Source organism: Hypanus sabinus (assembly GCF_030144855.1).
Source record: "Hypanus sabinus isolate sHypSab1 chromosome Y unlocalized genomic scaffold, sHypSab1.hap1 SUPER_Y_unloc_18, whole genome shotgun sequence".
NCBI lineage: Eukaryota > Metazoa > Chordata > Chondrichthyes > Myliobatiformes > Dasyatidae > Hypanus > Hypanus sabinus.
The window spans coordinates 50,001-69,352 of record NW_026779019.1 but is presented as its reverse complement, the minus strand read 5'-3'; positions in this window follow the sequence as shown (position 1 = coordinate 69,352).

Sequence of the window (19,352 nt, the reverse complement as noted above, 5' to 3'; positions counted from 1 at the left end):
TGTGTGTTGGTGTGAGTGTGTGTGTCTGTGTGTGAGTGTGTGTGTGAGAGTGTGTGTGTCTATGTGTGTGTGTGTTTGTGTGATCGTGTGTGTGTGAGTGTGTGTATCTGTGTGTGAGTGTGTGTGTTTCTCTGAGTGTGTGTCTGTGTATCTGTGTGTGAGTGTGTTTGTGTGAGTGTGTGTGTGTGAGTGTGTGTGTCTGTGTGTGTCTGCGTGTGAGTGTGTATTTGTGTGAGTGTGTGTGTGAGTGTCTGTGTGTGAGTGTGTTTGTGTGTGTCTGTGCCTGTGTGTTTGTGTGAGTGTGTGTGAGTGTGTGTGTGAGTGTGTGTGTCTGTGTGTTAGTGTGTGTGTGTATGTATGAGTGTGTGTCCGTGTGTCTGTGTGAGTGAGTGTCTGTGTGTGTGAGAGTGTGTGTGTGAGTGTGTGTGTGTCTGTGTGTGAGTGTGTTTGTGTGTTTGTGTGAGCGTGTGTGTGTGTGTATCTGTGTGTGACTGTGTGTTTCTGTGAGTGTGAGTGTGCCTGTGTGTGTGTGTCTGTGTGTGTGTTTGTGTGAATGCGTGTGTCTGTGTGTGAGTGTGTGTGTTTGTGTGAGTGTGAGTGCGTGTGTGTGTGTGTGAGTGTGTGTGTCTGTGTGTGTGTGTTTGTGTGAGCGTGTGTGTGTCAGTGTGTGTATCTGTGTGTGTGTGTGTGTGTTTCTCTGAGTGTGTGTGTATGAGTGTGTGTTTGTGTGATTGTGTGTGTATCTGTGTGTGAGTGTGTTTGTGTGAGTGTGTGTGTGAGAGTGTGTGTGAGTGTGTGTGTCTGTGTGTGAGTGTGTGTGTGTATGTGTGAGTGTGTGTCTGTGTGTGTGTATGTGTGAGTGTGTGTCTGTGTCTGTGTGTGCGTGTGTGACTGTGTGTGTCTGTGTGTGAGTGTGTGAGTTTCTGTGAGTGTGTGTGTCAGTGTGTGAGAGTGTGTCTGTGTGTGTATGTGAGTGTGTGTGTGTGTTTGTGTGTGTGTCTGTGTGTGTGCGTGTGTGTGTGAGTGTGTGTGTGAGTGTGTATGTGTGAATCTGTGTGTGCATGTGTGTGAGTGTGTGAGTGTGTGAGTGAGTGCTGTGTGTGTGAGTGTGTCTGTGTGTGTGTGTGTTTGTGTGAGCGTGTGTGTGTGAGTGTGTGTAACTGTGTGTGAGTGTGTGTGTTTCTCTGAGTGTGTGTGTGTCTGTGTGTGAGTGTGTGTTTGTGTGATTGTGTGTGTATCTGTGTGTGAGTGTGTTTGTGTGAGTGTCTGTGTCTGTGTGTGTCTGCGTGTGTGTATGTGAGTGTGTGTGTGTTTGTGTGAGTGTGTGTTTGTGTGATTGTGTGTGTATCTGTGTGTTAGTGTGTTTGTGTGAGTGTGTGTGTGTGAGTGTGTGTGTCTGTGTGTGTCTGCGTGTGTGTATGTGAGTGTGTGTGTGTGCGTCTGCGTGTGTGTTTGTGTGAGTGTGTGTGTGTGTCTGTGTGTGTTTGTGTGAGTGTGTTTGTGTGAGTGTGTGTCTGTGTGTGAGTGAGTGTGTGTGAGTGTGTGTGTATGTGTGATTGTCTGTGTGTGAGTGTGTGTGTGTCTGTGCGTGTGTGTTTCTGTGAGAGTGTGTGTTAGTGTGAGTGTGTGCGTCTGTGCGTGAGTGTGTGCGTGTGTGAGTGTGTGTGTCTGTGTGTGAGTGTGTCTGTGTGTGTGTTGGTGTGAGTGTGTGTGTCTGTGTGTGAGTGTGTGTGTGAGAGTGTGTGTGTCTGTGTGTGTGTGTGTTTGTGTGAGCGTGTGTGTGTGAGTGTGTGTATCTGTGTGTGAGTGTTTGTGTGAGTGTGTGTGTGAGTGTGTGTGTTTCTCTGAGTGTGTGTCTGTGTATCTGTGTGTGAGTGTGTTTGTGTGAGTGTTTGTGTGAGTGTGTGTGTGAGTGTGTGTGTCTGTGTGTGTCTGCGTGTGTGTATGTGAGTGTGTGTGTGTGTTTGTGTGAGTGTGTGTTTGTGTGATTGTGTGTGTATCTGTGTGTGAGTGTGTTTGTGTGAGTGTGTGTGTGTGTCTGCGTGTGTGTTTGTGTGAGTGTGTGTGTGTCTGTGTGTGTTTGTGTGAGTGTGTTTGTGTGAGTGTGTGTCTGTGTGTGAGTGAGTGTATGTGAGTGTGTGTGTATGTGTGATTGTCTGTGTGTGAGTGTCTGTGTGTGTGTCTGTGCGTGTGTGTTTGTGTGAGAGTGTGTGTTAGTGTGAGTGTGTGCGTCTGTGCGTGAGTGTATGCGTGTGTGAGTGTGTGTGTCTGTGTGTGAGTGTGTCTGTGTGTGTGTTGGTGTGAGTGTGTGTGTCTGTGTGTGAGTGTGTGTGTGATTGTGTGTGTATCTGTGTGTGAGTGTGTTTGTGTGAGTGTGTGTGTGTCTGTGTGTGAGTGTGTGATTGTGTGTGTGTATCTGTGTGTGAGTGTGTGTGTGTCTGTGAGTGTGTTGGTGTGAGTGTGTGTGTCTGTGTGTGAGTGTGTGTGTGAGAGTGTGTGTGAGTTTGTGTGAGTGTGTGTGTGAGTGTGTGAGTCTGTGTGTGAGTGAGTGTGTGTGTGTATTTGTGTGAGTGTGTGTGTGAGTGTCTGTGTGTGAGTGTGTTTGTGTGTGTCTGTGCCTGTGTGTTTGTGTGAGAGTGTGTGTGAGAGTGTGTGTGTGAGTGTGTGTGTCTGTGTGTGAGTGTGTGTGTGTATGTGTGAGTGTGTGTCCGTGTGTCTGTGTGTGAGTGAGTGTCTGTGTGTGTGTGAGTGTGTGTGTGAGTGTGTGAGTCTGTGTGTGAGTGAGTGTGTGTGTGTATTTGTGTGAGTGTGTGTGTGAGTGTGTGAGTCTGTGTGTGAGTGTGTGTGTGTATTTGTGTGAGTGTGTGTGTGAGTGTCTGTGTGTGAGTGTGTTTGTGTGTGTCTGTGCCTGTGTGTTTGTGTGAGTGTGTGTGTGAGAGTGTGTGTGTGAGTGTGTGTGTGTCTGTGTGTGAGTGTGTGTGTGTATGTGTGAGTGTGTGTCCGTGTGTCTGTGTGTGAGTGAGTGTCTGTGTGTGTGAGAGTGTGTGTGTGAGTGTGTGTGTGAGTGTATGTGTGAGTTGGTGTGCCTGTGTGTGTGTGTGTGTCTGTGTGTGTGTTTGTGTGAGTGTGTGTGTGTGTGAGTGCGTGTGTGTGTGTGTGTGTGAGTGTGTGTGTGTCTGTGTGTGAGTGTGTTTGTGTGTTTGTGTGAGCGTGTGTGTGTATCTGTGTGTGAGTGTGTGTTTCTGTGAGTGTGTGTGTGTCTGTGTGTGAGTGTGTGTTTGTGTGTTTGTGTGTGTGTGTATCTGTGTGTGAGTGTGTTTGTGTGAGTGTTTGTGTGAGTGTGTGTGTGAGTGTGTGAGTGAGTGTCTGTGTGTGTGAGTGTGTGTGTGAGTTGGTGTGCCTGTGTGTGTGTGTCTGTGTGTGTGTTTGTGTGAATGCGTGTGTCTGTGTGTGAGTGTGTGTGTTTGTGTGAGTGTGAGTGCGTGTGTGTGTGTGAGTGTGTGTGTCTGTGTGTGGGTGTGTTTGTGTGAGTGTGTGTATCTGTGTGTGAGTGTGTGTGTTTCTCTGAGTGTGTGTGTGTGTGTCTGTGTGTGAGTGTGTGTTTGTGTGATTGTGTGTGTATCTGTGTGTGAGTGTGTTTGTGTGAGTGTGTGTGTGTGAGTGTGTGTGTCTGTGTGTGTCTGCGTGTGTGTTTGTGTGAGTGTGTGTGTGTCTGTGTGTGTTTGTGTGAGTGTGTTTGTGTGAGTGTGTGTCTGTGTGTGAGTGAGTGTGTGTGAGTGTGTATGTATGTGTGATTGTCTGTGTGTGAGTGTGTGTGTGTGTCTGTGCGTGTGTGTTTGTGTGAGAGTGTGTGTTAGTGTGAGTGTGTGCGTCTGTGCGTGAGTGTGTGCGTGTGTGAGTGGGTGTGTCTGTGTGTGAGTGTGTCTGTGTGTGTGTTGGTGTGAGTGTGTGTGTCGGTGTGTGAGTGTGTGTGTGAGAGTGTGTGTGTCTGTGTGTGTGTGTGTTTGTGTGAGCGTGTGTGTGTGAGTGTGTGTATCTGTGTGTGAGTGTGTGTGTTTCTCTGAGTGTGTGTCTGTGTATCTGTGTGTGAGTGTGTTTGTGTGAGTGTGTGTGTGAGTGTGTGTGTCTGTGTGTGTCTGCGTGTGAGTGTGTATTTGTGTGAGTGTGTGTGTGAGTGTCTGTGTGTGAGTGTGTTTGTGTGTGTCTGTGCCTGTGTGTTTGTGTGAGTGTGTGTGTGAGAGTGTGTGTGTGAGTGTGTGTGTCTGTGTGTTAGTGTGTGTGTGTATGTATGAGTGTGTGTCCGTGTGTCTGTGTGTGAGTGAGTGTCTGTGTGTGTGAGAGTGTGTGTGTGAGTGTGTGTGTGAGTGTATGTGTGAGTTGGTGTGCCTGTGTGTGTGTGTGTGTCTGTGTGTGTGTTTGTGTGAGTGTGTGTGTGTGTGTGTGAGTGCGTGTGTGTGTGTGAGTGTGTGTGTGTCTGTGTGTGAGTGTGTTTGTGTGTTTGTGTGAGCGTGTGTGTGTGTGTATCTGTGTGTGAGTGTGTGTTTCTGTGAGTGTGAGTGTGCCTGTGTGTGTGTCTCTGTGTGTGTTTGTGTGAATGCGTGTGTCTGTGTGTGAGTGTGTGTGTTTGTGTGAGTGTGAGTGCGTGTGTGTGTGTGAGTGTGTGTGTCTGTGTGTGTGTGTTTGTGTGAGCGTGTGTGTGTGAGTGTGTGTATCTGTGTGTGTGTGTGTTTCTCTGAGTGTGTGTGTGTGTCTGTGTGTGAGTGTGTGTTTGTGTGATTGTGTGTGTATCTGTGTGTGAGTGTGTTTGTGTGAGTGTTTGTGTGAGTGAGTGTGTGTCTGTGTGTGTCTGCGTGTGTGTATGTGAGTCTGTGTGTGTTTGTGTGAGTGTGTGTTTGTGTGATTGTGTGTGTATCTGTGTGTGAGTGTGTTTGTGTGAGTGTGTGTGTGTGAGTGTGTGTGTCTGTGTGTGTCTGCGTGTGTGTATGTGAGTGTGTGTGTGTGTCTGCGTGTGTGTTTGTGTGAGTGTGTGTGTGTGTCTCTGTGTGTTTGTGTGAGTGTGTTTGTGTGAGTGTGTGTCTGTGTGTGAGTGAGTGTGTGTGAGTGTGTGTGTATGTGTGATTGTCTGTGTGTGAGTGTGTGTGTGTGTCTGTGCGTGTGTGTTTGTGTGAGAGTGTGTGTTAGTGTGAGTGTGTGCGTCTTTGCGTGAGTGTGTGCGTGTGTGAGTGTGTGTGTCTGTGTGAGTGTGTCTGTGTGTGTTGGTGTGAGTGTGTGTGTCTGTGTGTGAGTGTGTGTGTGAGAGTGTGTGTGACTGTGTGTGTGTGTGTTTGTGTGAGCGTGTGTGTGTGAGTGTGTGTATCTGTGTGTGAGTGTGTGTGTTTCTCTGAGTGTGTGTCTGTGTATCTGTGTGTGAGTGTGTTTGTGTGAGTGTTTGTGTGAGTGTGTGTGTGTGAGTGTGTGTGTCTGTGTGTGTCTGCGTGTGTGTATGTGAGTGTGTGTGTGTGTTTGTGTGTGTGTGTGTTTGTGTGATTCTGTGTGTATCTGTGTGTGAGTGTGTTTGTGTGAGTGTGTGTGTGTGTCTGCGTGTGTGTTTGTGTGAGTGTGTGTGTGTCTGTGTGTGTTTGTGTGAGTGTGTTTGTGTGAGTGTGTGTCTGTGTGTGAGTGAGTGTGTGTGAGTGTGTGTGTATGTGTGATTGTCTGCGTGTGAGTGTGTGTGTGTGTCTGTGCGTGTGTGTTTGTGTGAGAGTGTGTGTTAGTGTGAGTGTGTGCGTCTGTGCGTGAGTGTGTGCGTGTGTGAGTGTGTGTGACTGTGTATGAGTGTGTCTGTGTGTGTGTTGGTGTGAGTGTGTGTGTCTGTGTGTGAGTGTGTGTGTGATTGTGTGTGTGTATCTGTGTGTGTGTGTGTTTGTGTGAGTGTGTGTGTGTCTGTGTGTGAGTGTGTGTTTGTGTGATTGTGTGTGTGTATCTGTGTGTGAGTGTGTGTGAGAGTGTGTGTGTGAGTGTGTGGGTGTGTCTGTGAGTGTGTTGGTGTGAGTGTGTTTGTCTGTGTGTGTGAGTGTGTGTGTGATTGTGTGTGTGTATCTGTGTGTGTGTGTGTTTGTGTGAGTGTGTGTGTGTCTGTGTGTGAGTGTGTGTGTCTGTGTGTGAGTGTGTTTGTGTGTTTGTGTGAGTGTGTTTGTGTGAGTGTGTGTGTGTGAGTGTGTGTGTCTGTGTGTGTCTGCGTGTGTGTTTGTGTGAGTGTGTGTGTGTCTGTGTGTGTTTGTGTGAGTGTGTTTGTGTGAGTGTTTGTGTGAGTGTGTGTGTGAGTGTGTGAGTGTGTGAGTGAGTGTCTGTGTGTGTGAGGGTGTGTGTGTGAGTGTATGTGTGAGTTGGTGTGCCTGTGTGTGTGTGTCTGTGTGTGTGTTTGTGTGAGTGTGTGCGTGTGTGTGTGTGAGTGTGTGTGTCTGTGTGTGTGTGTGTGTGTGTTTGTGTGAGCGTGTGTGTGTGGGTGTGTGTATCTGTGTGTCAGTGTGTGTGTTTCTCTGAGTGTGTGTGTGTCTGTGTGTGAGTGTGTGTTTGTGTGATTGTGTGTGTATCTGTGTGTGAGTGTGTTTGTGTGAGTGTTCGTGTGAGTGTGTGTGTGTGAGTGTGTGTGTCTGTGTGTGTCTGCGTGTGTGTATGTGAGTGTGTGTGTGTGTGTTTGTGTGAGTGTGTGTTTGTGTGATTGTGTGTGTGAGTGTGTTTGTGTGAGTGTGTGTGTGAGTGTGTGTGTCTGCGTGTGTGTATGTGAGTGTGTGTGAGTGTCTGCGTGTGTGTTTGTGTGAGTGTGTGTGTGTGTCTGTGTGTGTTTGTGTGAGTGTGTTTGTGTGAGTGTGTGCCTGTGTGTGAGTGAGTGTGTGTGAGTGTGTGTGTATGTGTGATTGTCTGTGTGTGAGTGTGTGTGTGTGTCTGTGCGTGTGTTTGTGTGAGAGTGTGTTAGTGTGAGTGTGTGCGTCTGTGCGTGAGTGTGTGCGTGTGTGAATGTGTGTGTCTGTGTGTGAGTGTGTGTGTTTCTCTGAGTGTGTGTGTGTGTATAGGTGTGTGAGTATTTGTGTGAGTGTTTGTGTGAGTGTGAGTGTGTGAGTGTGTGTGTCTGTGTGTGTCTGCGTGTGTGTATGTGAGTGTGTGTGTGTTTGTGTGAGTGTGTGTATGTGTGATTGTGTGTGTATCTGTGTGTGAGTGTGTTTGTGTGAGTGTGTGTCTGTGTGTGAGTGTGTGTGTGTGTCTGCGTGTGTGTTTGTGTGAGTGTGTGTGTGTGTCTGTGTGTGTTTGTGTGAGTGTGTTTGTGTGAGTGTGTGTCTGTGTGTGAGTGAGTGTGTGTGAGTGTGTGTGTATGTGTGATTGTCTGTGTGTGAGTGTGTGTGTGTGTCTGTGCGTGTGTGTTTGTGTGAGAGAGTGTGTTAGTGTGAGTGTGTGCGTCTGTGCGTGAGTGTGTGCGTGTGTGAGTGTGTGTGTCTGTGTGTGAGTGTGTCTGTGTGTGTGTTGGTGTGAGTGTGTGTGTCTGTGTGTGAGTGTGTGTGTGATTGTGTGTGTGTATCTGTGTGTGAGTGTGCTTGTGTGAGTGTGTGTGTGTCTGTGTGAGTGTGTGTTTGTGCGATTGTGTGTGTGTATCTGTGTGTGAGTGTGTGAGAGTGTGTGTGTGAGTGTGTGTGTGTGTGTGTGTGAGTGTGTGTGTGAGAGTGTGTTTGTGAGTGTGTGTGTCTGTGTGTGAGTGTGTGTGTGTGTGTGTCTGCGTGTGTGTTTGTGTGAGTGTGTGTGTCTGTGTGTGTTTGTGTGAGTGTGTTTGTGTGAGTGTGTGTCTGTGTGTGAGTGAGAGTGTGTGAGTGTGTGTGTATGTGTGATTGTCTGTGTGTGAGTGTGTGTGTGTGTCTGTGCGTGTGTGTTTGTGTGAGAGAGTGTGTTAGTGTGAGTGTGTGCGTCTGTGCGTGAGTGTGTGCGTGTGTGAGTGTGTGTGTCTGTGTGTGAGTGTGTCTGTGTGTGTGTTGGTGTGAGTGTGTGTGTCTGTGTGTGAGTGTGTGTGTGATTGTGTGTGTGTATCTGTGTGTGAGTGTGCTTGTGTGAGTGTGTGTGTGTCTGTGTGAGTGTGTGTTTGTGCGATTGTGTGTGTGTATCTGTGTGTGAGTGTGTGAGAGTGTGTGTGTGAGTGTGTGTGTGTGTCTGTGAGTGTGTTGTTGTGAGTGTGTGTGTCTGTGTGTGAGTGTGTGTGTGAGAGTGTGTGTGAGTTTGTGTGAGTGTGTGTGTGAGTGTGTGAGTCTGTGTGTGAGTGAGTGTGTGTGTGTATTTGTGTGAGTGTGTGTGTGAGTGTCTTTGTGTGAGTGTGTTTGTGTGTGTCTGTGTGTTTGTGTGAGAGTGTGTGTTAGTGTGAGTGTGTTAGTGTGTGTCTGTGTTTGTGTGTGAGTGTGTTTGTGTGTGTGTGTGTGTGAGAGTGTGTGTGTGAGTGTGTGTGTCTGTGCGTGAGTGTGTGTGTGTATGTGTGAGTGTGTGTCCGTGTGTCTGTGTGTGAGTGATTGTCTGTGTGTGTGAGGGTGTGTGTGTGAGTGTGTGTGTGAGTGTATGTGTGAGTTGGTGTGCCTGTGTGTGTGTGTGTCTGTGTGTGTTTGTGTGAGTGTGTGTGTGTGTGTGTGAGTGCGTGTGTGTGTGTGTGTGAGTGTGTGTGTGTCTGTGTGTGAGTGTGTTTGTGTGTTTGTGTGAGCGTGTGTGTGTGTGTGTATCTGTGTGTGAGTGTGTGTTTCTGTGAGTGTGTGTGTGTCTGTGTGTGAGTGTGTGTTTGTGTGATTCTGTGTGTGTGTATCTGTGTGTGAGTGTGTTTGTTTGAGTGTTTGTGTGAGTGTGTGAGTGAGTGTCTGTGTTGTGAGGGTGTGTGTGTGAGTGTGTGTGTGAGTGTATGTGTGAGTTGGTGTGCCTGTGTGTGTGTGTCTGTGTGTGTGTTTGTGTGAATGCGTGTGTCTGTGTGTGAGTGTGTGTGTCTGTGTGTGTGTGTGTTTGTGTGAGCGTGTGTGAGTGGGTGTGTGTATCTGTGTGTGAGTGTGTGTGTTTCTCTGAGTGTGTGTGTGTGTCTGTGTGTGAGTGTGTTTGTGTGAGTGTTCGTGTGAGTTTGTGTGTGTGAGTGTGTGTGTCTGTGTGTGTGAGTGTGTGTTTGTGTGATTGTGTGTGTATCTGTGTGTGAGTGTGTGTGTGTGAGTGTGTGTGTCTGTGTGTGTCTGCGTGTGTGTATGTGAGTGTGTGTGTGTGTGTCTGCGTGTGTGTTTGTGTGAGTGTGTGTGTGTGTCTGTGTGTGTTTGTGTGAGTGTGTTTGTGTGAGTGTGTGTCTGTGTGTGAGTGAGTGTGTGTGAGTGTGTGTGTATGTGTGATTGTCTGTGTGTGAGTGTGTGTGTGAGTGTTTGTGTGAGTGTGTGTGTGAGTGTGTGAGTGTGTGAGTGAGTGTCTGTGTGTGTGAGGGTGTGTGTGAGTGTGAGTGCGTGTGTGTGCGTGAGTGTGTGTGTCTGTGTGTGTGTGTGTGTTTGTGTGAGCGTGTGTGTGTGAGTGTGTGTAACTGTGTGTGAGTGTGTGTGTTTCTCTGAGTGTGTGTGTGTCTGTGTGTGAGTGTGTGTTTGTGTGATTGTGTGTGTGAGTGTGTTTGTGTGAGTGTGTGTGTCTGTGTGTGTCTGCGTGTGTGTATGTGAGTGTGTGTGTGTGTGAGTGTGTGTTTGTGTGATTGTGTGTGTATCTGTGTGTTAGTGTGTTTGTGTGAGTGTGTGTGTGTGAGTGTGTGTGTCTGCGTGTGTGTATGTGAGTGTGTGTGTGTGCGTCTGCGTGTGTGTTTGTGTGAGTGTGTGTGTGTGTCTGTGTGTGTTTGTGTGAGTGTGTTTGTGTGAGTGTGTGTCTGTGTGTGAGTGAGTGTGTGTGAGTGTGTGTGTATGTGTGATTGTCTGTGTGTGAGTGTGTGTGTGTGTCTGTGCGTGTGTGTTTCTGTGAGAGTGTGTGTTAGTGTGAGTGTGTGCGTCTGTGCGTGAGTGTGTGCGTGTGTGAGTGTGTGTGTCTGTGTGTGAGTGTGTCTGTGTGTGTGTTGGTGTGAGTGTGTGTGTCTGTGTGTGAGTGTGTGTGTGAGAGTGTGTGTGTCTGTGTGTGTGTGTGTTTGTGTGAGCGTGTGTGTGTGAGTGTGTGTATCTGTGTGTGAGTGTTTGTGTGAGTGTGTGTGTGAGTGTGTGTGTTTCTCTGAGTGTGTGTCTGTATCTGTGTGTGAGTGTGTTTGTGTGAGTGTTTGTGTGAGTGTGTGTGTGAGTGTGTGTGTCTGTGTGTGTCTGCGTGTGTGTATGTGAGTGTGTGTGTGTGTTTGTGTGAGTGTGTGTTTGTGTGATTGTGTGTGTATCTGTGTGTGAGTGTGTTTGTGTGAGTGTGTGTGTGTGTCTGCGTGTGTGTTTGTGTGAGTGTGTGTGTGTCTGTGTGTGTTTGTGTGAGTGTGTTTGTGTGAGTGTGTGTCTGTGTGTGAGTGAGTGTGTGTGAGTGTGTGTGTATGTGTGATTGTCTGTGTGTGAGTGTCTGTGTGTGTCTGTGCGTGTGTGTTTGTGTGAGAGTGTGTGTTAGTGTGAGTGTGTGCGTCTGTGCGTGAGTGTATGCGTGTGTGAGTGTGTGTGTCTGTGTGTGAGTGTGTCTGTGTGTGAGTGTGTGTGTGATTGTGTGTGTATCTGTGTGTGAGTGTGTTTGTGTGAGTGTGTGTGTGTCTGTGTGTGAGTGTGTGATTGTGTGTGTGTATCTGTGTGTGAGTGTGTGTGTGTCTGTGAGTGTGTTGGTGTGAGTGTGTGTGTCTGTGTGTGAGTGTGTGTGTGAGAGTGTGTGTGAGTTTGTGTGAGTGTGTGTGTGAGTGTGTGAGTCTGTGTGTGAGTGAGTGTGTGTGTGTATTTGTGTGAGTGTGTGTGTGAGTGTCTGTGTGTGAGTGTGTTTGTGTGTGTCTATGCCTGTGTGTTTGTGTGAGAGTGTGTGTGTGAGTGTGTGTGTCTGTGTGTGAGTGTGTGTGTGTATGTGTGAGTGTGTGTCCGTGTGTCTGTGTGTGAGTGAGTGTCTGTGTGTGTGAGAGTGTGTGTGTGAGTGTGTGTGAGTGTGTGAGTCTGTGTGTGAGTGAGTGTGTGTGTGTATTTGTGTGAGTGTGTGTGTGAGTGTGTGAGTCTGTGTGTGAGTGAGTGTGTGTGTGTATTTGTGTGAGTGTGTGTGTGAGTGTCTGTGTGTGAGATTGTTTGTGAGTGTCTGTGCCTGTGTTTGTGTGAGTGTGTGTGTGAGAGTGTGTGTGTGAGTGTGTGTGTGTCTGTGTGTGAGTGTGTGTGTGTATGTGTGAGTGTGTTTCCGTGTGTCTGTGTGTGAGTGAGTGTCTGTGTGTGTGAGAGTGTGTGTGTGAGTGTGTGTGTGAGTGTATGTGTGAGTTGGTGTGCCTGTGTGTGTGTGTGTCTGTGTGTGTGTTTGTGTGAGTGTGTGTGTGTGTGAGTGCGTGTGTGTGTGTGTGTGTGAGTGTGTGTGTGTCTGTGTGTGAGTGTGTTTGTGTGTTTGTGTGAGCGTGTGTGTGTGTGTATCTGTGTGTGAGTGTGTGTTTCTGTGAGTGTGTGTGTGTCTGTGTGTGAGTGTGTGTTTGTGTGTTTGTGTGTGTGTGTATCTGTGTGTGAGTGTGTTTGTGTGAGTGTTTGTGTGAGTGTGTGTGTGAGTGTGTGAGTGAGTGTCTGTGTGTGTGAGTGTGTGTGTGAGTTGGTGTGCCTGTGTGTGTGTGTCTGTGTGTGTTTGTGTGAATGCGTGTGTCTGTGTGAGTGTGTGTGTTTGTGTGAGTGTGAGTGCGTGTGTGTGTGTGAGTGTGTGTGTCTGTGTGTGTGTGTTTGTGTGAGTGTGTGTATCTGTGTGTGAGTGTGTGTGTTTCTCTGAGTGTGTGTGTGTGTCTGTGTGTGAGTGTGTGTTTGTGTGATTGTGTGTGTATCTGTGTGTGAGTGTGTTTGTGTGAGTGTGTGTGTGTGAGTGTGTGTGTCTGTGTGTGTCTGCGTGTGTGTTTGTGTGAGTGTGTGTGTGTCTGTGTGTGTTTGTGTGAGTGTGTTTGTGTGAGTGTGTGTCTGTGTGTGAGTGAGTGTGTGTGTGTTTGTATGTATGTGTGATTGTCTGTGTGTGAGTGTGTGTGTGTGTCTGTGCGTGTGTGTTTGTGTGAGAGTGTGTGTTAGTGTGAGTGTGTGCGTCTGTGCGTGAGTGTGTGCGTGTGTGAGTGGGTGTGTCTGTGTGTGAGTGTGTCTGTGTGTGTGTTGGTGTGAGTGTGTGTGTCTGTGTGTGAGTGTGTGTGTGAGAGTGTGTGTGTCTGTGTGTGTGTGTTTGTGTGAGCGTGTGTGTGTGAGTGTGTGTATCTGTGTGTGAGTGTGTGTGTTTCTCTGAGTGTGTGTCTGTGTATCTGTGTGTGAGTGTGTTTGTGTGAGTGTGTGTGTGTGAGTGTGTGTGTCTGTGTGTGTCTGCGTGTGAGTGTGTATTTGTGTGAGTGTGTGTGTGAGTGTGTGAGTGTGTGAGTGTCTGTGTGTGAGGGTGTGTGTGAGTGTGAGTGCGTGTGTGTGCGTGAGTGTGTGTGTCTGTGTGTGTGTGTGTTTGTGTGAGCGTGTGTGTGTGAGTGTGTGTAACTGTGTGTGAGTGTGTGTGTTTCTCTGAGTGTGTGTGTGTCTGTGTGTGAGTGTGTGTTTGTGTGATTGTGTGTGTGAGTGTGTTTGTGTGAGTGTGTGTGTCTGTGTGTGTCTGCGTGTGTGTATGAGAGTGTGTGTGTGTTTGTGTGAGTGTGTGTTTGTGTGATTGTGTGTGTATCTGTGTGTTAGTGTGTTTGTGTGAGTGTGTGTGTGTGAGTGTGTGTGTCTGTGTGTGTCTGCGTGTGTGTATGTGAGTGTGTGTGTGTGCGTCTGCGTGTGTGTTTGTGTGAGTGTGTGTGTGTCTGTGTGTGTTTGTGTGAGTGTGTTTGTGTGAGTGTGTGTCTGTGTGTGAGTGAGTGTGTGTGAGTGTGTGTGTATGTGTGATTGTCTGTGTGTGAGTGTGTGTGTGTCTGTGCGTGTGTGTTTCTGTGAGTGTGTGTGTTAGTGTGAGTGTGTGCGTCTGTGCGTGAGTGTGTGAGTGTGTGTGTCTGTGTGTGAGTGTGTCTGTGTGTGTGTTGGTGTGAGTGTGTGTGTCTGTGTGTGAGTGTGTGTGTGAGAGTGTGTGTGTCTGTGTGTGTGTGTGTTTGTGTGAGCGTGTGTGTGTGAGTGTGTGTATCTGTGTGTGAGTGTTTGTGTGAGTGTTTGTGTGAGTGTGTGTGTGAGTGTGTGTGTTTCTCTGAGTGTGTGTCTGTGTATCTGTGTGTGAGTGTGTTTGTGTGAGTGTTTGTGTGAGTGTGTGTGTGAGTGTGTGTGTCTGTGTGTGTCTGCGTGTGTGTATGTGAGTGTGTGTGTGTGTTTGTGTGAGTGTGTGTTTGTGTGATTGTGTGTGTATCTGTGTGTGAGTGTGTTTGTGTGAGTGTGTGTGTGTGTCTGCGTGTGTGTTTGTGTGAGTGTGTGTGTGTCTGTGTGTGTTTGTGTGAGTGTGTTTGTGTGAGTGTGTGTCTGTGTGTGAGTGAGTGTGTGTGAGTGTGTGTGTATGTGTGATTGTCTGTGTGTGAGTGTCTGTGTGTGTGTCTGTGCGTGTGTGTTTGTGTGAGAGTGTGTGTTAGTGTGAGTGTGTGCGTCTGTGCGTGAGTGTATGCGTGTGTGAGTGTGTGTGTCTGTGTGTGAGTGTGTCTGTGTGTGAGTGTGTGTGTGATTGTGTGTGTATCTGTGTGTGAGTGTGTTTGTGTGAGTGTGTGTGTCTGTGTGTGAGTGTGTGATTGTGTGTGTGTATCTGTGTGTGAGTGTGTGTGTGTCTGTGAGTGTGTTGGTGTGAGTGTGTGTGTCTGTGTGTGAGTGTGTGTGTGAGAGTGTGTGTGAGTTTGTGTGAGTGTGAGTGTGAGTGTGTGAGTCTGTGTGTGAGTGAGTGTGTGTGTGTATTCGTGTGAGTGTGTGTGTGAGTGTCTGTGTGTGAGTGTGTTTGTGTGTGTCTATGCCTGTGTGTTTGTGTGAGAGTGTGTGTGAGAGTGTGTGTGTGAGTGTGTGTGTCTGTGTGTGAGTGTGTGTGTGTATGTGTGAGTGTGTGTCCGTGTGTCTGTGTGTGAGTGAGTGTCTGTGTGTGTGAGAGTGTGTGTGTGAGTGTGTGTGTGAGTGTGTGAGTCTGTGTGTGAGTGAGTGTGTGTGTGTATTTGTGTGAGTGTGTGTGTGAGTGTGTGAGTCTGTGTGTGAGTGAGTGTGTGTGTGTATTTGTGTGAGTGTGTGTGTGAGTGTCTGTGTGTGAGTGTGTTTGTGTGTGGCTGTGCCTGTGTGTTTGTGTGAGTGTGTGTGTGAGAGTGTGTGTGTGAGTGTGTGTGTGTGTGTCTGTGTGTGAGTGTGTGTGTGTATGTGTGAGTGTGTGTCCGTGTGTCTGTGTGTGAGTGAGTGTCTGTGTGTGTGAGAGTGTGTGTGTGAGTGTGTGTGTGAGTGTATGTGTGAGTTGGTGTGCCTGTGTGTGTGTGTGTCTGTGTGTGTGTTTGTGTGAGTGTGTGTGTGTGTGTGAGTGCGTGTGTGTGTGTGTGTGAGTGTGTGTGTGTCTGTGTGTGAGTGTGTTTGTGTGTTTGTGTGAGCGTGTGTGTGTGTGTATCTGTGTGTGAGTGTGTGTTTCTGTGAGTGTGTGTGTGTCTGTGTGTGAGTGTGTGTTTGTGTGTTTGTGTGTGTGTGTATCTGTGTGTGAGTGTGTTTGTGTGAGTGTTTGTGTGAGTGTGTGTGTGAGTGTGTGAGTGTGTGAGTGAGTGTCTGTGTGTGTGAGTGTGTGTGTGAGTTGGTGTGCCTGTGTGTGTGTGTCTGTGTGTGTTTGTGTGAATGCGTGTGTCTGTGTGTGAGTGTGTGTGTTTGTGTGAGTGTGAGTGCGTGTGTGTGTGTGAGTGTGTGTGTCTGTGTGTGTGTGTTTGTGTGAGTGTGTGTATCTGTGTGTGAGTGTGTGTGTTTCTCTGAGTGTGTGTGTGTCTGTGTGTGAGTGTGTGTTTGTGTGATTGTGTGTGTATCTGTGTGTGAGTGTGTTTGTGTGAGTGTGTGTGTGTGAGTGTGTGTGTCTGTGTGTGTCTGCGTGTGTGTTTGTGTGAGTGTGTGTGTGTCTGTGTGTGTTTGTGTGAGTGTGTTTGTGTGAGTGTGTGTCTGTGTGTGAGTGAGTGTGTGTGAGTGTGTATGTATGTGTGATTGTCTGTGTGTGAGTGTGTGTGTGTGTCTGTGCGTGTGTGTTTGTGTGAGAGTGTGTGTTAGTGTGAGTGTGTGCGTCTGTGCGTGAGTGTGTGCGTGTGTGAGTGGGTGTGTCTGTGTGTGAGTGTGTCTGTGTGTGTGTTGGTGTGAGTGTGTGTGTCTGTGTGTGAGTGTGTGTGTGAGAGTGTGTGTGTCTATGTGTGTGTGTGTTTGTGTGATCGTGTGTGTGTGAGTGTGTGTATCTGTGTGTGAGTGTGTGTGTTTCTCTGAGTGTGTGTCTGTGTATCTGTGTGTGAGTGTGTTTGTGTGAGTGTGTGTGTGTGAGTGTGTGTGTCTGTGTGTGTCTGCGTGTGAGTGTGTATTTGTGTGAGTGTGTGTGTGAGTGTCTGTGTGTGAGTGTGTTTGTGTGTGTCTGTGCCTGTGTGTTTGTGTGAGTGTGTGTGAGTGTGTGTGTGAGTGTGTGTGTCTGTGTGTTAGTGTGTGTGTGTATGTATGAGTGTGTGTCCGTGTGTCTGTGTGAGTGAGTGTCTGTGTGTGTGAGAGTGTGTGTGTGAGTGTGTGTGTGTCTGTGTGTGAGTGTGTTTGTGTGTTTGTGTGAGCGTGTGTGTGTGTGTATCTGTGTGTGACTGTGTGTTTCTGTGAGTGTGAGTGTGCCTGTGTGTGTGTGTCTGTGTGTGTGTTTGTGTGAATGCGTGTGTCTGTGTGTGAGTGTGTGTGTTTGTGTGAGTGTGAGTGCGTGTGTGTGTGTGAGTGTGTGTGTCTGTGTGTGTGTGTTTGTGTGAGCGTGTGTGTGTCAGTGTGTGTATCTGTGTGTGTGTGTGTGTGTGTTTCTCTGAGTGTGTGTGTGTGTGTGTGTGAGTGTGTGTTTGTGTGATTGTGTGTGTATCTGTGTGTGAGTGTGTTTGTGTGAGTGTGTGTGTGAGAGTGTGTGTGAGTGTGTGTGTCTGTGTGTGAGTGTGTGTGTGTATGTGTGAGTGTGTGTCTGTGTGTGTGTATGTGTGAGTGTGTGTCTGTGTCTGTGTGTGCGTGTGTGACTGTGTGTGTCTGTGTGTGAGTGTGTGAGTTTCTGTGAGTGTGTGTGTCAGTGTGTGAGAGTGTGTCTGTGTGTGTATGTGAGTGTGTGTGTGTGTTTGTGTGTGTGTCTGTGTGTGTGCGTGTGTGTGTGAGTGTGTGTGTGAGTGTGTATGTGTGAATCTGTGTGTGCATGTGTGTGAGTGTGTGAGTGTGTGAGTGAGTGCTGTGTGTGTGAGGGTGTGTGTGAGTGTGAGTGCGTGTGTGTGTGTGAGTGTGTCTGTGTGTGTGTGTGTTTGTGTGAGCGTGTGTGTGTGAGTGTGTGTAACTGTGTGTGAGTGTGTGTGTTTCTCTGAGTGTGTGTGTGTCTGTGTGTGAGTGTGTGTTTGTGTGATTGTGTGTGTATCTGTGTGTGAGTGTGTTTGTGTGAGTGTCTGTGTCTGTGTGTGTCTGCGTGTGTGTATGTGAGTGTGTGTGTGTTTGTGTGAGCGTGTGTTTGTGTGATTGTGTGTGTATCTGTGTGTTAGTGTGTTTGTGTGAGTGTGTGTGTGTGAGTGTGTGTGTCTGTGTGTGTCTGCGTGTGTGTATGTGAGTGTGTGTGTGTGCGTCTGCGTGTGTGTTTGTGTGAGTGTGTGTGTGTGTCTGTGTGTGTTTGTGTGAGTGTGTTTGTGTGAGTGTGTGTCTGTGTGTGAGTGAGTGTGTGTGAGTGTGTGTGTATGTGTGATTGTCTGTGTGTGAGTGTGTGTGTGTCTGTGCGTGTGTGTTTCTGTGAGAGTGTGTGTTAGTGTGAGTGTGTGCGTCTGTGCGTGAGTGTGTGCGTGTGTGAGTGTGTGTGTCTGTGTGTGAGTGTGTCTGTGTGTGTGTTGGTGTGAGTGTGTGTGTCTGTGTGTGAGTGTGTGTGTGAGAGTGTGTGTGTCTGTGTGTGTGTGTGTTTGTGTGAGCGTGTGTGTGTGAGTGTGTGTATCTGTGTGTGAGTGTTTGTGTGAGTGTGTGTGTGAGTGTGTGTGTTTCTCTGAGTGTGTGTCTGTGTATCTGTGTGTGAGTGTGTTTGTGTGAGTGTGTGTGTGAGTGTGTGTCTGTGTGTGTCTGCGTGTGTGTATGTGAGTGTGTGTGTGTGTTTGTGTGAGTGTGTGTTTGTGTGATTGTGTGTGTATCTGTGTGTGAGTGTGTTTGTGTGAGTGTGTGTGTGTGTCTGCGTGTGTGTTTGTGTGAGTGTGTGTGTGTCTGTGTGTGTTTGTGTGAGTGTGTTTGTGTGAGTGTGTGTCTGTGTGTGAGTGAGTGTATGTGAGTGTGTGTGTATGTGTGATTGTCTGTGTGTGTGTCTGTGCGTGTGTGTTTGTGTGAGAGTGTGTGTTAGTGTGAGTGTGTGCGTCTGTGCGTGAGTGTATGCGTGTGTGAGTGTGTGTGTCTGTGTGTGAGTGTGTCTGTGTGTGTGTTGGTGTGAGTGTGTGTGTCTGTGTGTGAGTGTGTGTGTGATTGTGTGTGTATCTGTGTGTGAGTGTGTTTGTGTGAGTGTGTGTGTGTCTGTGTGTGAGTGTGTGTGTGAGAGTGTGTGTGAGTTTGTGTGAGTGTGTGTGTGAGTGTGTGAGTCTGTGTGTGAGTGAGTGTGTGTGTGTATTTGTGTGAGTGTGTGTGTGAGTGTCTGTGTGTGAGTGTGTTTGTGTGTGTCTGTGCCTGTGTGTTTGTGTGAGAGTGTGTGTGAGAGTGTGTGTGTGAGTGTGTGTGTCTGTGTGTGAGTGTGTGTGTGTATGTGTGAGTGTGTGTCCGTGTGTCTGTGTGTGAGTGAGTGTCTGTGTGTGTGTGAGTGTGTGTGTGAGTGTGTGAGTCTGTGTGTGAGTGAGTGTGTGTGTGTATTTGTGTGAGTGTGTGTGTGAGTGTGTGAGTCTGTGTGTGAGTGTGTGTGTGTATTTGTGTGAGTGTGTGTGTGAGTGTCTGTGTGTGAGTGTGTTTGTGTGTGTCTGTGCCTGTGTGTTTGTGTGAGTGTGTGTGTGAGAGTGTGTGTGTGAGTGTGTGTGTGTCTGTGTGTGAGTGTGTGTGTGTATGTGTGAGTGTGTGTCCGTGTGTCTGTGTGTGAGTGAGTGTCTGTGTGTGTGAGAGTGTGTGTGTGAGTGTGTGTGTGAGTGTATGTGTGAGTTGGTGTGCCTGTGTGTGTGTGTGTGTCTGTGTGTGTGTTTGTGTGAGTGTGTGTGTGTGTGAGTGCGTGTGTGTGTGTGTGTGTGAGTGTGTGTGTGTCTGTGTGTGAGTGTGTTTGTGTGTTTGTGTGAGCGTGTGTGTGTATCTGTGTGTGAGTGTGTGTTTCTGTGAGTGTGTGTGTGTCTGTGTGTGAGTGTGTGTTTGTGTGTTTGTGTGTGTGTGTATCTGTGTGTGAGTGTGTTTGTGTGAGTGTTTGTGTGAGTGTGTGTGTGAGTGTGTGAGTGAGTGTCTGTGTGTGTGAGTGTGTGTGTGAGTTGGTGTGCCTGTGTGTGTGTGTCTGTGTGTGTGTTTGTGTGAATGCGTGTGTCTGTGTGTGAGTGTGTGTGTTTGTGTGAGTGTGAGTGCGTGTGTGTGTGTGAGTGTGTGTGTCTGTGTGTGGGTGTGTTTGTGTGAGTGTGTGTATCTGTGTGTGAGTGTGTGTGTTTCTCTGAGTGTGTGTGTGTGTGTCTGTGTGTGAGTGTGTGTTTGTGTGATTGTGTGTGTATCTGTGTGTGAGTGTGTTTGTGTGAGTGTGTGTGTGTGAGTGTGTGTGTCTGTGTGTGTCTGCGTGTGTGTTTGTGTGAGTGTGTGTGTGTCTGTGTGTGTTTGTGTGAGTGTGTGTCTGTGTGTGAGTGAGTGTGTGTGAGTGTGTATGTAAGTGTGATTGTCTGTGTGTGAGTGTGTGTGTGTGTCTGTGCGTGTGTGTTTGTGTGAGAGTGTGTGTTAGTGTGAGTGTGTGCGTCTGTGCGTGAGTGTGTGCGTGTGTGAGTGGGTGTGTCTGTGTGTGAGTGTGTCTGTGTGTGTGTTGGTGTGAGTGTGTGTGTCGGTGTGTGAGTGTGTGTGTGAGAGTGTGTGTGTCTGTGTGTGTGTGTGTTTGTGTGAGCGTGTGTGTGTGAGTGTGTGTATCTGTGTGTGAGTGTGTGTGTTTCT